This window comes from Mus caroli, unplaced genomic scaffold, assembly GCF_978045245.1.
Source record: "Mus caroli unplaced genomic scaffold, Mus_caroli_1 scaffold_14, whole genome shotgun sequence".
Taxonomy (NCBI): domain Eukaryota; kingdom Metazoa; phylum Chordata; class Mammalia; order Rodentia; family Muridae; genus Mus; species Mus caroli.
In genome coordinates this window covers 83,489,389-83,505,075 of record NW_028227269.1, presented here as the reverse complement: position 1 = coordinate 83,505,075, position 15,687 = coordinate 83,489,389, and the positions used below count along the sequence as shown (strand labels likewise).

Here is a 15,687-nt window from a genome sequence, read left to right as displayed (position 1 = left end):
ATCTGGACCCCTGACAGTACAGAGGTTGGTGGTGGTAGAGCAACTGGACTCATGTGTTGCTCTAAATGTAAAGTAATACAGCTGCCTTGGGAAGCAGCTGAGTGGTTGCTTGTAAGTTGAAAATATGCTTCTCCTATGGACTAGCAGTTCCACGCCTGTATTTACTTCAGAGAATAAAAAATGTGTCCATACAGAAACTCATGCCTGAGGAGTCATTGCATCTTTATCCATAATAGCACTAAACTGGACATAATCTAAGTGTCCATCTGGTGAATGGATAAACAGCCTCTACTCTGTCATTAGAAGGGACTACTACCCAGCACTCAAGAAAAACAAACTCCTTACTGATGTAAGTAACAGCATGAACAAATCTAACTGCTATGTTTGCAGCTGGAGAGATGGCTCATTGGCTGAGAGCTCTTGCTGCTCTCAGAGGACCGACCTGGTTTCAATGCCCAGCACCCACATGGCAGCTCACAACTGTCTGTAACTCCTCCTATTCCAGTAGATCTGATGCTTCCTTCTGCCCTCTGCAGTCACCAGGCATACACACAGTGCACAAACACATGAGGCAAAACACTCATATACATAAAATCTTTAAAATAAAATTTAAAATTTCAGTGAGATACAGTGATTTTTATAGGATTAGATTCCAATTAGATTCGAGGTTAGATCTGAATTTCTTTGAGACACATGATTTTGAAATATCCATCCCTGGATTGGATTGCAAAGAGCTTACTGGTCATTAAATTGAGTCAAATTTAGAATAGTATTCCTTTTTAAAAAAGATTTATTTTTATTTATGCATGTTCGGGTGTGTGCACATGAGTACACAGGTGTGTATGTATGTGTATGTGCATACGAAAGCATCAGATCAACTGACATGGCAGCGTCATCTCTGCAGCCCTGTAATATACTTTTGGTATGTTTTTTATGTTAAGAACTTTAGTTTTTTTATGTATGACTTTTACCTGCATATATGTATGTGTATCAAATATGTGCCTGGGGTATGTGAAATCAGAAGGCTGTGTCAGACACACTCGAATTGGAGTTACAGATGGCTGTGAGCTATCATGTGGACAATGGGAATTAAACCTGGATCCTCTGGAAAAGTGCTGCCCTTAAGGCTGAGTCATCTCTCCAGCCCTGCCTTAAGAGTCTTATTTTTAACAAGAGATAGATCAGGTGTGCTGGTGCCCTTTGAGGCAGAGTCCGGAGGGTCACTGAGTTTAAGGCCTGCCTGGTCTACATAGTAAGTTCCCAAGACAGCCAGGGTTATATAGAGAGACCTTCTCTCAAAACAAACAACAGGGATTATAGGGTGTAAAGTGTATTTGAAGTTGTTAGGTTAGAACAGGAAAACTCTAGAAAATAACTTTGATTTTTGAGTTCCTGCCCCCACCCTCTGGCATAAATCTTTCATGGGTCTCACAATGTTTACTGCTTAAATGACTGCTTAAATAATATCTTCATTTGACCCCCAGTAAGTCACTTTTGCAGTTTTTTCCCTCCCCCAGTTATTCCCTGCCATTGCTGCTTGTGCCTGCTTCCCCATATACTTAAAAAAAAAAACAACAAAAAAAAAAACCATAGTTAGTTTGCTGTGCCTGAGTATTTGGTGGTATGGATGTAAGTTCACCATGCCCACATCTGGTATCCATGGAGGTCATGAGAAGACATTGATTGATCCCTTGGAACTGACATTAGAGACAATTATGAGCCACTATGTGCATGCTAGGAACTGAACCCAGGTCCTCTGTGAGAGCAGCCAGGGCTCCCCTGAGTCATCTCTCCAGCAACCACCTTATAACACCCTCTTTTTGAGACAGGGTCCCTCAAATTCCTAATCTTAAATGCCCTTTCAGCTCAGCCTCCACGGTAGTTGGAACTACAAGTCTGTGTCACCGTTGCCTGCTTTCTTCCTACATATGACCTCTCCCCAGAGTTGGTGCTGTCATTTTCTCCCAAGTCTAGGTTTCTCCTAAGATTGTGAGTTTTACTGGCTTACAGTTTATAGTTTGGAATGTGTGACCATGTGACAGGAAGCTCTTCAGCACTTCCCTTTATTTATTTGTTTGTTTGTATTGTTTAGTTTTTCTTTCAGCCCTCCCCACCATTGGGATAGATTGATTTTCTCCAAGTTCACTTAGTCTGTCTGAGTCTGCCTGCTTTCCATGTGGACTTTGCCATTTCTCAGGTCTCCAGGCTGCCACTTGGATGTATACTTTGCAATGTGTCTGTTTCCATATGTCTTGTGGATGTGGCTACCTGGATACGCTATAAGACCGTATAAGGCTCGCCGTGCTCCTCTGTGCTTGCTAGCTCCTTCCTTTTGCCCTTCATCCTTCAGTCACTGTCTGTCTAGGCTCCCAAGGCCCAAAGGTCTGCATTTATGCTTAGCTTTTTACCCGTGTTTCTTTCTGATCTCACAGGTCATTATCCTGCTAACTTCAAAGAACACAAGAATGTCTAGCCTTTCTCCCCATTTCATGAATACAGTTTATTTTTTTAACCATTTCTCTACCTCTTTCACTTTTGTCTCCATTCAGATTTGTGTGTTTGTTTGTGTGTGTGTGTGTGTGTGTGTGTATGTGTGTGTGAGAGAGAGAGAGAGAGAGAGATTGGGAACTGAATCCAGAACCTCATGTGAGATAGGTGCCCAACCACTGAAGTGTATCTACATCCACTTCACTTTTATTTGTTTTTTTAACTTTTTATTTGAAACAGGATTTTGTAAACTCAGGCTTACCTTGAAGCTTTGCACTTTTGATTGTTTTGTCTCTGCCTCCTGCCACCAGGCTCGGTTTGCTTCTTGGGGTCTTCGTGGAATACAGGATCCTGCTCCACAGGTCAGGGTGACCTCAGACTTGAGCCCACCCACATTAGCCTCCTGAGTGCTGGGACTGCCTGCACTGCCACCATGACTGCTAAAATCAGTTAGCCTCTCTCTCCTTTGGTTAAAAAAAACAAAAAACAAAAAACAACAACAAAAAATCAACCTTAAAAAAACATTTTTCTTGTTGCTTAAAATCTAAAATGAAGTAATAGTTCTTTAAGTTTTCAAATCAAATATATAATTGGACCTTTCATGCTACCTATCTGGCTGGCCAGGGAGGAAGGGCTGCTTTTATTACATCAGAATTCCTGGTTAATATCATAGGCTCTCAAATCAAATTGTCTGGCTCTCTCAGCTATCAAATAGGTGGCTTTATCAATGTATTTCGGCTCTCTGTGCCTCTGTTTCCTAACCTAATAGGTCATATACTAGATGTGGTTGACCTGAGGGTTGAATGATGTAATGCAGATGAAAGACTTGTCCCACAGTCAAGTCTCAGCAGCATACTCTTGTTACTGCCATTGTCCTTGAGAGAGCCCCAGATCATCAGTATTTTGGATGGTTGCTATGATTGTTTCCACATGAGATCGCTCTAGAAAACCAGCTAATCTCTTGGGGAGAGTATAGCCACCTTCCTCTCTTTTTTTTTTATTATTTATTTTTTTTATTACGTATTTTCCTCAATTACATTTCCAATGCTATCCCAAAAGTCCCCCATACCCCCCCCCCCACTTCCCTACCCACCCATTCCCATTCTTTTGGCCCTGGCATTCCCCTGTATTGGGGCATATAAAGTTTGCAAGTCCAATGGGCCTCTCTTTCCAGTGATGGCCGATTAGGCCATTTTTCGATACATATGCAGCTAGAGACAAGAGCTCCGGGGTACTGGTTAGTTCATCATGTTGTTCCCACTATAGGGTTGCAGATCCCTTTAGCTCCTTGGGTACTTTCTCTAGCTTCTCCATTGGGAGCCCTGTGATCCATCCAATAGCTGACAGTGAGCATCCACTTCTGTGTTTGTTTGGCCCCGGCATAGTTTCACAAGAGAGAGCTATATCTGGGTCCTTTCAGCAAAATCTTGCTAGTGTATGCAATGGTGTCAGCGTTTGGAAGCTGATTATGGGATGGATCCCTGGATATGGCAGTCTCTAGATGGTCCATCCTTTCATCACAGCTCCAAACTTTGTCTCTGTAACTCCTTCCATGGGTGTTTTGTTCCCACTTGTAAGAAGGGGCACAGTGTCCACACTTTGGTCTTCATTCTTCTTGAGTTTCATGCGTTTAGCAAATTGTATCTTATATCTTGGGTATCCTAAGTTTTGGGCTAATATCCACTTATCAGTGAATACATATTGTGTGAGTTCCTTTGTGATTGTGTTACCTCACTCAAGATGATGCCCTCCAGGTCCATCCATTTGGCTAGGAATTTCATAAATTCATTCTTTTTAATAGCTGAGTAGTACTCCATTGTGTAAATGTACCATATTTTCTGTAACCATTCCTCTGTTGAGGGGCATCTGGGTTCTTTCCAGCTTCTGGCTATTATAAATAAGGCTGCTATGAACATAGTGGAGCATGTGTCCTTCTTAACGGTTGGGACATCTTCTGGATATATGCCCAGGAGAGGTATTGCTGGATCCTCCAGTAGTACTATGTCCAATTTTCTGAGGAACCGCCAGATTGATTTCCAGAGTGGTTGTACAAGCTTGCAATCCCACCATCAATGGAGGAGTGTTCCTCTTTCTCCACATCCTCGCCAGCATCTGCTGTCACCTGAATTTTTGATCTTAGCCATTCTGACTGGTGTGAGGTGGAATCTCAGAACTGAACAAAGAATTCTCACCTGAGGAATACCGAATGGCAGAGAAGCCACCTTCCTCTCTTACTGGAGCTGCTATGGCCTGACATAAGCCACGGTCTTATTTGGCAATCCAGCGACCTTTAGAACAAGACCACCTGGGTCTGGGATTTCCATTCTCAGCTTTCTTTCCCCGTAGTTCAGTACTGGCTCTTCTAGAACAGCTGGATCTCTTCTTTTCTCACCATGTCTCCACTTTACATCTACAACCAAGACAGGCTAAGTAACTAACTAGTCCAAGACCAAACTCCTGCTCTTCTCCATTCCTGAGATGGTACTTAGAAGCAGTCGCTCTGCCCCTGGTGGTCTTTCTAAATACTTTGCTTCATGATGCTGAAATTTGTCGTCACTCCCCTTTTTGGCATGGTGTTTTTACCTGCCTCTAGGATATCAGACTCCCTCACTCACCTTTGCAAGTACTCGCTCTTTCTTTAAAAAGCATTTTATTTTAAAATGTTTATTAATTACTTATTCTTTAATTATTTGTATATCTTTGAAAATGCAAGTTCCCACAGAGGGCAGAAGAGGGAGTCCGAGCCTCTGGAGCTGGAGCTATAGGAGGTTGTGAGCCGCTCCACTGGGTGCTGGGAACCAAGCTCAGATCCTCTCTACATAGCAACGAGCTCTCTTAACCACGGGCCCCTCACACTCATTCTTAGTTAGTTGGCCTTACTGCCTCTACTGTGAAGACACTGTCTGGCTCTTAAGACAAGGTTACCTCTGTCCTGCCTGACCTTCACACTTCTCTGTCACTGTACTTAGCACGTGTAATTGTCCACTTTCCACAATGAATCACGTTCTTCTGTGAGCAACCCTAACTAAATTCAACAGCAACAGAAAGACATGGCATGGGAAAGGGGCTTTCTTGCTAGGAAGAAGTGGGGATTCAGCAGGAGTGGGAGGGGGTGAGAGAGGGTAGTATGGGGTGAAAATGACCAAAATACATTATATGCATTTATGAATTTGTCAGATAAGTAGTGTGTCTTGCTTGGACAACATACCATGTTTTAGGCCAGTCTGAGTTCATGGTTAAGGCACTTTAGAAAAAAAACAAAGGCAGGGAGGTAGTTCTATGGTAGGACCATGTGTAGCATCCAGATTATCTCTATGATAGGACCATGTGTAAGCATCCAGATTAGCTCTCTGATAGGAGCATAGCATGCTTAAGGTGTTGAGTTTGACTCCCAACACAAAAAGGAAGAAGAAAAGAAAGGAAAAGGAAACAAAAAGAGGGTCAAATGCTGTTTTAACGTATCCCTGTGCCTCAGGACTTCAGCCTTTATCAGGCAGTCAGACCAGATGCTCAAGAAATATACAATGAAGAGTATGTCGTGCAGAGAAACCAAAGGGGTTGGCTGTTGGTAGATCCCATGTTGAACTGCCTGTAGTTTTAGAAAATAATTCTAACCAAAGGGAAAATGTAGCTTTCTAGGGATGGGGGCAGCAAATTGAGGTCAGAAGAAGTGTGTGCTTTTCAGACTCTTATGAACAAGAGCTTTAAGGACTTTGGCAGAGGACAGAAGCTGGCAGGAGAGAACGAAGGAGCCTTTTGGTCCTAAGTATAAAATGTGCATGACTGTTTGAACATGCCCATGTTTTAGCTTTAGAAACTTATGGAACTTTGTGTTCTTTGTTCTTGTCTGCATATTTAACTTGAAAATAATTTTTTCTCTCTGCTTACTTCCTCTAGTAAGAGAGAGATTGCAAGAACACGTCATCTGTTCTCTGGGCTTTGGCGTCTTCTGCATACTGCATACCCCAGTGCCCAGGTCTGACAGGCAAGGAATGGGGTTGTAGTCTAGTACAGCAGCACACCAGCTTTCTGTGATTTGGGGGGTTGCCCACTCAGAAGTATTATGTCATGGGACAGAGGAGGGTGAGCTCATCTTATTCTGATTGACTGGGTTGTTCCTGGAAGGCTGCAGTCAGTTGGAGGCACCTCATTACAAGAGTGCTGGGGACCAGTTGGAGAGAGTTCACAGGAGACCCACAGGAATGCTTAAAGGACCAGAGAGGCTGACTGACGAGGAAAGAGTATAAATGGAACCAAGACAGCAGAAGTATATAACTGTATAAATATCTCAGGAATATAAACTTGATGGAGGAGAGCAGCTCTTGGCTTTTTGTTTTTGTTTTTGTTTTTTCGAGACAGGGTTTCTCTGTGTAGCCCTGGCTGTCCTAGAACTCATTTTGTAGACCAGGCTGGCCTAGAACTCAGAAATCCGCCTGCCTCTGTCTCTGGAGTGCTGGGATTAAAGGCGTGCGCCACCACGCCCGGTGAGAGCAGCTCTTTATGGTGTGGTTTGGGATGGGGAAAAAATCCAAGAGTAAAATTAAGACAGTATAATTGTAAGCTAACAGTTGTGGACATCTTCGTAGTTAGACCATTCTACGCTAATGACCTTGTCTCAGCTGAATGACTTTTCTCTTAAACATTGGAGAACTACATTTTTTTTTTCTTTTTTAACATTCCATCTTGTTTTGTGGAAACCAGTAGGTGACAACAGAATTCTTGCATGCTGTTACCACCTCTAAATGCACTGGAAGTAAACTTTCACATGGGTGTTTTCTTGTTTTCTTAGAATAGCATTTTAAGGACTGGAAAGATGGCTTGGTGGTTAAGATCATGTGCTGCTCTTGTGGAGGACCTGGGTTTGATTCCCAGTACCCAGCTGATGGTTTACAACCATTCATAATTCCAGTTCCAGAGGATCCAGTGCCCTCTTCTGATCTCCCCCAAGCACACATGAGGTGCACACATACATACATACATACCTGCAGGCAAACCCTCATAAACATAAATTAAATAAATCTTTAAAATATATGAATAGCATTTTGAAAACAGACCAAGTCATTAGTATGTTATTGAAATAATTTTTGGAACAATAATTTATTTGCTCCTTCAGATACATTGTATAACAAAAATCCTCTTGCTTAGCCTTTGGAAATGATTAAATAAAATTCTTAGTTGTTCTAAGAATACAGACATGAAGCTTTTACATAAGAGCTAAAATAAGAGCCAGGGATGGTTATGCACACGTGTAAGCCCAGCAATTGGGAAGCAGAGACAGGAGGGTGGTGAGTTTCAGGCTAGCCTGTATCGTATATTGAAAGCCTGTTCTCCAACTGTAGGAGAGGGAAAAGAATTGAAATGAGAAGCCTTTGCATAATTTTGTGAGTTTTCTAGCTTTTGTTTCTAGAAGAGGTATAGTAGAATGGGAAGAAAATAATTTTTGACTATGTAGAGAGGCCCTGTCTCAAAACCAGGTATATGTACTGTTTGCCTCAAACACCTCAGATAATATATACATACACCTCTACTGCAGCTCCTTGGCTCTGCCTTATGCAAAAACTGAGTATATAGACGGGGTATATGAACGAATGGACTTGGACGTTTTTATTCTGTTTGTATTTAAAAAAAACAAGACCAAACAGATAAATTTGACTCACAAATTATTTTACCAACTCTTGCTTTAAGTCTCGTGTACATGAAAGTATAGTCTCTGATACAGCAGCATTAAGGGTTCCCTGTAAGGCTGTTAGAACACAGGGAGCATGGGCTTCCTGCTCTACAGTTGAGGCAGTGCTTCTGAAACATCAAGTGTGTAGAACTCACTTGAGGAGCTTGTACTGAGTACAGACCCGAAGAGCCCAGGGCTGAACACCTTATTAACAGTGGTTAGAATCTTCAGAGCTGCCATATTTTACTGCTTTACTGTTAGGTAAACAAACTCTTATAATGCAGATTAGATTGCTGTAGTAGAGATATTTTTGGAGTAGGAGTATCACAAAGGAGGAGGTGATTGACGCTGCCTAACATGGGTAGAGTCCATAGCGAAGCTGGGAGCTGGGCTGGAAACGGCTAGCAGTGCTTAGGTTGAGTCTTGAAGCTCGCTAGAGATACTGAAACATGGGGATAAGCATGCTCATAGCAGGGACGGAGTATATTAGAACTAGTTATAATAACCAAGTAGCTAAACACAGAACTGGAGCGCCACCAAAATCATAATGAATAGAAATACAACTTCAGTAATGGTTTATCTTTTTGTTGTTGTTGTTGTTTTTTGTTTTTTGAGACAGGGTTTCTCTGTGTAGCCCTGGCTGTCCTGGAACTCACTTTGTAGATCAGGCTGACCTCGAACTCAGAAATCCGCTTGCGTCTGCCTCTGAGTGCTGGGATTAAAGTTATGCGCCACCGCCATCACCACCGGACTTTATCTTAACTTCTTTATGTCATTTTATTATTTGAAAATAGATAACTTAAACCCAGCAAGATGGTGTTTGTTTAGCTTATAGTCCAGCACTGGGAGGTAGGGACAGGAGGGGAAGTTCAAAGTCATCCTTGCATTTCCTTGAACTATATGGAGAGTTTAAGGTCAGGTTGATCACGTGAGACCTTAGCTCCAAAAGAGAAAACAGAAAACCCCAAAAGGCAATTTTCCTCTTCTCTACCCCTCTTTAAAAGAAAGTAGGTCTCCCAGAGTTAATGTTCTTCAGAAATACCAACTTTTTATCTTGTCTTTGTTTGATTAAGCATTTGGAAAACTGGGGCTGGAGAGATGGCTCCGTGCTTAAGAATGTGTACTGCTTTCCCCGAGGACGAGGTCAGTCTCCAGCACCAATGTCAGGCAGCTCACAACTGCCTAGAGCTCCAGCCCCACAGGACCTCTATAGGCACCTGCACCCATGCACACTTATCCTCTCTCTCTCTCTCTCTCTCTCTCTCTCTCTCAAATATTTAAAAAGAGATAAACTTCTGGTTGTAGTGGCACATGCCAGTAGGATTTGCTGAAGAAGGCAGAGGCAGGAGGATCATGAGTTCAAGGCCAGCCTGGGCTACATATTTGGGGGCTGGAGAGATGGCTCAGCAGTTAAGAGCACCGGCTGTTCTTCCAACAGTCCTGAGTTCAAATCCCAGCAACCACATGGTGGTTCACAACCATCCATAATGAGATCTGATGCCCTCTTCTGGGTCGTGTCTGAAGACAGCTACAGTGTACTTACGTATAATAGTAAATAAATAAATCTTTGGGCTGGAGCAAGCAGGGCCAGAGTGAGCAGAGGTTCTGAGTTTAATTCCCAGCAACCACATGATGGCTCACAACCATCTGTACAGCTACAGTGTACTCATATACATAGAGTAAATAAATAAATCTTAAAAAAAAAAAAGAGAGATAAACCATGCATAGTGGTACTCATCAGGTCAAGGCCTTGGTTGGCTATATAGTGATTTTGAAGCCAGCTGAGCAACATGAGGCTCTATATCTCAAACAAAACAAAATAATATAGGTAGAATGTGAAAATTATTTGTAATTACATGTATTCCAACAGATGTCAACCATTAACATTTTTATATTCCTCTGATTTTTAAAAACAAAATTATTATTTTATGTATGAGAGCTCTATCTGTATGCACACCTGCATACCAGAAGGGGGCATCAGATTCCATTACAGATGGTTGTGAGCCACCAGGTGATTGCTGGGAATTGAACTCAGGGCCTCAGGAAGAGCAGTCAGTGCTCTTAATTGCTAAGCATCTCCCCAGCCCTCCTCTTCTGATTTTTTAAAAAATAATTTTTAAAAGATTTATTTAATATTTTTATTAATGTGTATGTATATATATGCCATTTATATGTGTACCCATGGGTGCCAAAAGACTACCTCTGGATCTGGAGTTGTAGGTGATTGTGAACTGTCCTGTGTGGGTGCTGGGGATGGAATTTGGGTCCTCTGCAAGAGGAGCAATTGTTGCTAATCACTGAGGAGTGTCTCCAGCCATCCTTCTAAAGTCTTTATATAACTACATAATGCTGCTGTTTCTAAGATTGGGCTTGTACTATATGAACAATGTTGTGCTTGCTTTTTCATTCAATAGTTTATTTGTGAACATTTTCCAATCTGGTGTTTTTGTTCCTTAAAAGTTTCATTTTTAAATTATCATATAACATTCAATCATGAAGATCTTTAGTAGTTTACATAACTATTCCCGTGTTTGCAGATCCTTTAAACTGGTTCCAGTTTCTGGGTGACCCATGCTTTGGCTCATGTACTTGGCAAGTCCATCACCATGTGTTAAAATACTTGCATATACTTACCCATTTTTAATTATAAAAGTCTGCCAACTTATTTGATCTGCTGGCCTCCAGTCCTTCTGTTCTGGTTTGTTTAGCATTTTGTGTTTTCTCCCTTGGTTGCTCTTAGCAGAAAGATAGGAGAATGGTCATTAAAAATGTGGACTCTGGGACCAGACTGTCTGCTGCTTTTGTGAGTTAACTGAGAAAGTATCTTACTCGTTATGTCTGGACGGTAAATCTGGATAAGTAGTCCTGTATCTGTGCCTAAGAAAGAGAACTGTATCTGCATTGGAAATTCTGAAGGCTGATAATAGTCTGTGCTGTTGGCGAGGCTGTCTCTTCCCATTTTCTGGTTAGTAGCCCCTTTTCATTTCGTTTATGGTAGCTCTTTGTATATGTGCACCCACAACCCCCTTTTTGCTACATTTGGTCCCTGAATGTCTGAGTGTTATGAAGTGATTTTACTTGGTAACTTTATTTTTAAAGTTGACAACTTGTAGCTCCCCTTTTTGGTCTTGGGACTTGTGCTCATCCTGCTGTTAGCCTCCCGGTGCTGCTGGGATCACAGGTGCACACCACCATGCCAGCCCAGAGTTTTAATTTTAGTGGTATTGTTACCTTTTACCATGTCTTGGAACTGTGAGCTTAAGTGCAGAGGAAGTGGCCTGCCTCGGCGGACATAAAGTCTTTAAAGCTCTGCTGGCATTTCTTTCCAGCTGAGGACTGAGTCGTTCCACCGTGTGCCCTCTGAAAGCTGCCTCTGCCCTGCTTCCATCTCAGTTCTCTCCGCATGCTTCCCACGCCCTGTGTCCCAGCTGCACTGAGCTGCAGTGAGGCGTGAGCATGTGATGAGTCTCTTTAAATCTGTACCCTAGCCTACCTCTGCTGGAAGACTGGGGCGTTTGAAGAGCATGAGGTTCTGTGGAGAGGCATGCTTGTAGGCAGTGAGATTGCCAGGGGACCTTGGTGGACTCGGTGAAGTAGCTGCAGAACTATGACGTTTGTGTTGGAAAGCTTGGTCAGAATTTACCAACTTTTGATTACTTTAGTGTACTTATGGCATGGGTAGCTCCTCTGTTGCTGGGGTAGTTTTTTGGTGGTGGTGGTGGTGGTGGTGGTGGTGGTGTGTGTAAAATCTCTTGCAGAAGCAAAACCTTACTGAACTTACCATTTTTCCTTTCTAGGAGGATCCTGGTGTTCCAGAGGAGCCCAGGAATGATTCTTTCTTGGGCTCTATTTCTTCACCCCAGCATTCAAATGCTTCAGTCCAAAACCACTTGACTCTTCGCTTCCTGGGACACACTTAACCTCAATGAAGATTTGGTGGGCAGATCCTTTCTGGTGACTTTTTGGCCTTTTTTTTTTTCTTTCTTTCTTTCTTTCTTTTTTTAAATGTGCAAGTTAGAAGACAAGTGAAAGGAGTGGGAAGTTGCTGCTTTGGTGAATAACTTGGTTCTTAGAACATGGGCCCTCGCTTAAAGGTAAGTAAGTACCGTCAAGTCCACCGTTGGAAACATAGCACACATCTTTCCACAATGTCTTTTGGCTGGAGAACAGTAAACTCACATTGTACACTGGCTTTGATGGTGGCAGTCTGCCAAGTCCTTCCACTTTCCTAACTCGCCAAACACAACTTCTCTTACCCTAATGATAATTACTAATATTTACCCTCAGCATACACATCATGGAGTAAACACTCTCTCTGTGTATCTATAGAGATATAAATATATCTATATTATCTATTGTATATATTATTGTATCTATATTATCTATTGAATATATATACATGCACACATACTTTCTTCCAGTTGAAGGCTATAGAGGGGTAAGTTGGGTTGAATAGATTCAGTGTTTCAGAGAGGCCTGGGGAAGAACCTGGGCAGCTGGTAGGAATGAGATGTGAACATGCTGGACACTGGGGCTACTGCTACCTCAAAGTCAGGCTGCAGGATCAGAGCTGGTCTAGGCTCAGGGTCTAGTAAAGCCGCAGAAGTAAGGTGCAGACCAGCGAGGTGAAGAGTGGGACAAGATCCAAATGAGTGGACAGAGAGAGATGAAGACATGGTGAGACAGGCAGCAGTTTGAGAAAGCCATGTCAGCGGTAGGGAGTGAGCTGAGCTGAAACTACTGTGCAACACACATGCGTGTGGCTAAAATGTATTGGATGTTGCAGAGTTTAGAATGTGTGTGTCTGTTATCATTTTGGCATTTCTGAAGATAGGTATTTTCAAGAATTCCCTCCATTTTCATAAGTCCTGTGAGCTAAAGTAAGCTCTAGCATTAAGCAGCTTGCCCGTGATCCTGCATCATAGAGTGCTTTCTCTGTACTAGATAGCTGGCACCGCCTCTGCTTTGGCTTGCCATGCATTATTTTTACTTCAAAAGATAACAAAAAAGCTGTAGGAATTTGTAGTCCTGATTTTAGCTTTGCTGTGAGATTCCTCATATTTAGGTTGGATGACTTCTCTCTTTCTGTCTTACTTGTTTTCTTAAATCCTTTTTCTCTAAATACTTGGCTATTTCTATTACTTCATTCTTTTTCATGGTTCAGAATTACGGGTACAAAGTTGAAGGCTTCAGTTAGACATGGGACTGTTACTTAAACCACTATAGGAGTGATATTTTTAGGCACTGTGTAAAGATTGTCCTTGTATTACTCAAATGCTGATTTCTGTGCTCAGAATTGAGAACAGTCTGGACTTTGGTCATGTTCGTGAAGCATCTCCTGCCTCAGTATTTTGTAAACATGCTCTCTCTTACCCCCTGATTGGTTCAATAAAGAACTGATTCAGCCAATAGCTGAGCAAAGTAGAGAATAGTGCAAGATTACCAACCCCAGTGTGTGTGTAGGCTCCCAAAGGAAGGGAGAGAGAGGGAGGAGGAGGAGGAACAGGAGGAGGGGAGAAGCCACATGGAGAAAGCAGGAGGATTTGCCATGAGATTGCAGAGGACATGTGGACCAGAGCCAACCAGGGCAAGACCAGATGGCAAGTAATGGGACGTTTGACTGGTTAGTAGCAGCTTAGTTGGGTTAGAATAGATCAGAATGAAAATACCAGGTCTTTATTTGGGAGCTAAAATGTACTAGAGCAGGCATAGAAATGCCCTGCAGTTATTCAGGTACGAAAGGGGCAGAGAAAATCCCCAAGAATTACTTTTACAGGAGAGCCTCATCAAGTTATATTTTCTAGGCCCAGCTTGTTTGTTTTGCTTGCTTGACTGTGAGAGTAATAGTGCTTATCTTTTGGTCACAATTAGGTTCGTAGGGTAAGATGTGTAAAGCCCATTGGGCAATGGTTGGCTTAGTTCTTAGTGCTAAAGCAGTCCTCATTCACTGAGACAAGTCCAACCTTTGACTATTGTGATGCAACCTGGTCATCTACAGAGGTCATACTCTAGAACTGTGCATTGTTCCCAACAAAGAAAAAGAAAATCTCATAATGCTTAAGTAAGTTAGTGGTTTTGTGTTAGGCTAAGTTCAGAGTTCTCTTGAGTTATATGTGGCCCACTGGCTGCAGGTGTATATACCCATGAGTTACTAGTTTATCAGACTACTGTTAGTCTTCAGGCTTAGAGTGAGACATTATAAGGGCCAGAATACTGTAGAGAGGAATGTCAGCTAACTTGGAAGTAGGTTGTGTTGAGTAGTATGTTCGCCATGTTTCTTATGCATAGAGTGGAAAGGTTCCAGTGTAGTTTGCATGAAAGTGAGACCAACAGAAAGTAGATGGTACTGTAGATACAAACTCCTTGTGGACATTTGATATACTTATTGAACTGAGGGAAATTAAGAATTTTGGGCCCTAAAGAGCTTAATGAATACATTGGTTCAAGCAAATATACTGGTAATTAAGTAAATGTTTTACAACTGTATTAGGCTTTGGATGTGGTGGCCACACGCCTTTAATCCCAGTACTCAGGTGGCAGAAGCAGGCGGAACTCTGTAAGTTTGAGGTTAGCCTGTTTGGCATAGTGGTTTCCAGTACAGGTAGGACTATGTAGAGAGACCCTATCTCAAAACAAACAAACAAACACTGTATTAGGGCTAGGAGTGTAGCTTAGTGGTAGACTTTTGATGATGTACAAGGCCTTGGTTTCCATTCCAGGACTACAACAATCAAAACTAAGCTGTATCTAAAAGACAGGTTCTCTCTGCGAAACTCTTGAACTTTAGGCATCTGAGCTAAGGAAAGAACAGACAGTTGACAATATCTATTTAACCAATTCTTTATTCATGTTTATTATAGTTTCTATCTATAATTAGACTGGATGCTTATGAGGATATAAAATATTTATTGTATTTGTTGTATATGTGTATGGAATGTGCATTGTGGTAGTTTGAATATGCTTGGCCCAGGGAGTGGCATTAATAGGAGGTGTGGCCTTGTTGGAGTAGGTGTGGTCTTCTTGGAGGAAGTGTGTCACTGTGGGGGTGGGCTTTGAGACCCTCCTCCTACCTACTTGGGAGCCAGTCTGCTCCTGGCTTCCTTTGGATGATGTAGAACTCTCAGCTCCTTCTCCAGCACCATGCCTTCCTGGTTGCTGCCATGCTTCCCGCCATGATTATAATGGACTGAACTTCAAAACCTGTAAGCCAGTCCAAATTAAATGTGTCCCTTATAAGAGTTGTCTTGGTCACAGTGTCTCTTCACAGCATTGAAAACCCTAAGACACGTACACACAGGTGGGAAGGCCCAAGGTTGATAAGTGTCTTTGTTTGATGGCTTTTCACCTCTATTTTTTTGAGATACAATCTCTCACTAACCCTGAAGCTTATTATCAGTGTGGCTAGGCTGACTGGCCAGTGAGCATCAGAGCTGCTTGGTTTTCCCCCCACAGGGCTGGGGTTGCAGGCTTTGTTACATGGGTTCTGGGGACCCAAGCTCAGGTCCCTGTGCCTGTGTGTGAGGCACCAACTA

At 42.4% G+C, this 15,687-nt stretch overlaps 1 protein-coding gene across 6 annotated transcripts in view; it reads left to right on the top strand.

The window, feature by feature from the left end:
* Arel1 (apoptosis resistant E3 ubiquitin protein ligase 1) overlaps positions 1 to 15,687 on the top strand; it is a 52,461-nt gene that overhangs the window by 9,320 nt on the left and 27,454 nt on the right. For 3 of the 6 annotated variants that reach the window (XM_021178694.3, XM_021178691.3, XM_085830553.1), the window contains exon 2: positions 11,953 to 12,249. The gene's annotated coding sequence lies outside the window, so the exon portion shown is untranslated. Of the gene's footprint in view, positions 1 to 11,099; positions 11,121 to 11,767; positions 11,787 to 11,952; positions 12,250 to 15,236; positions 15,358 to 15,687 lie in introns of those variants that run through there. The other 3 variants (XM_029484468.2, XM_029484469.2, XM_029484471.2) reach the window with 3 other exon arrangements.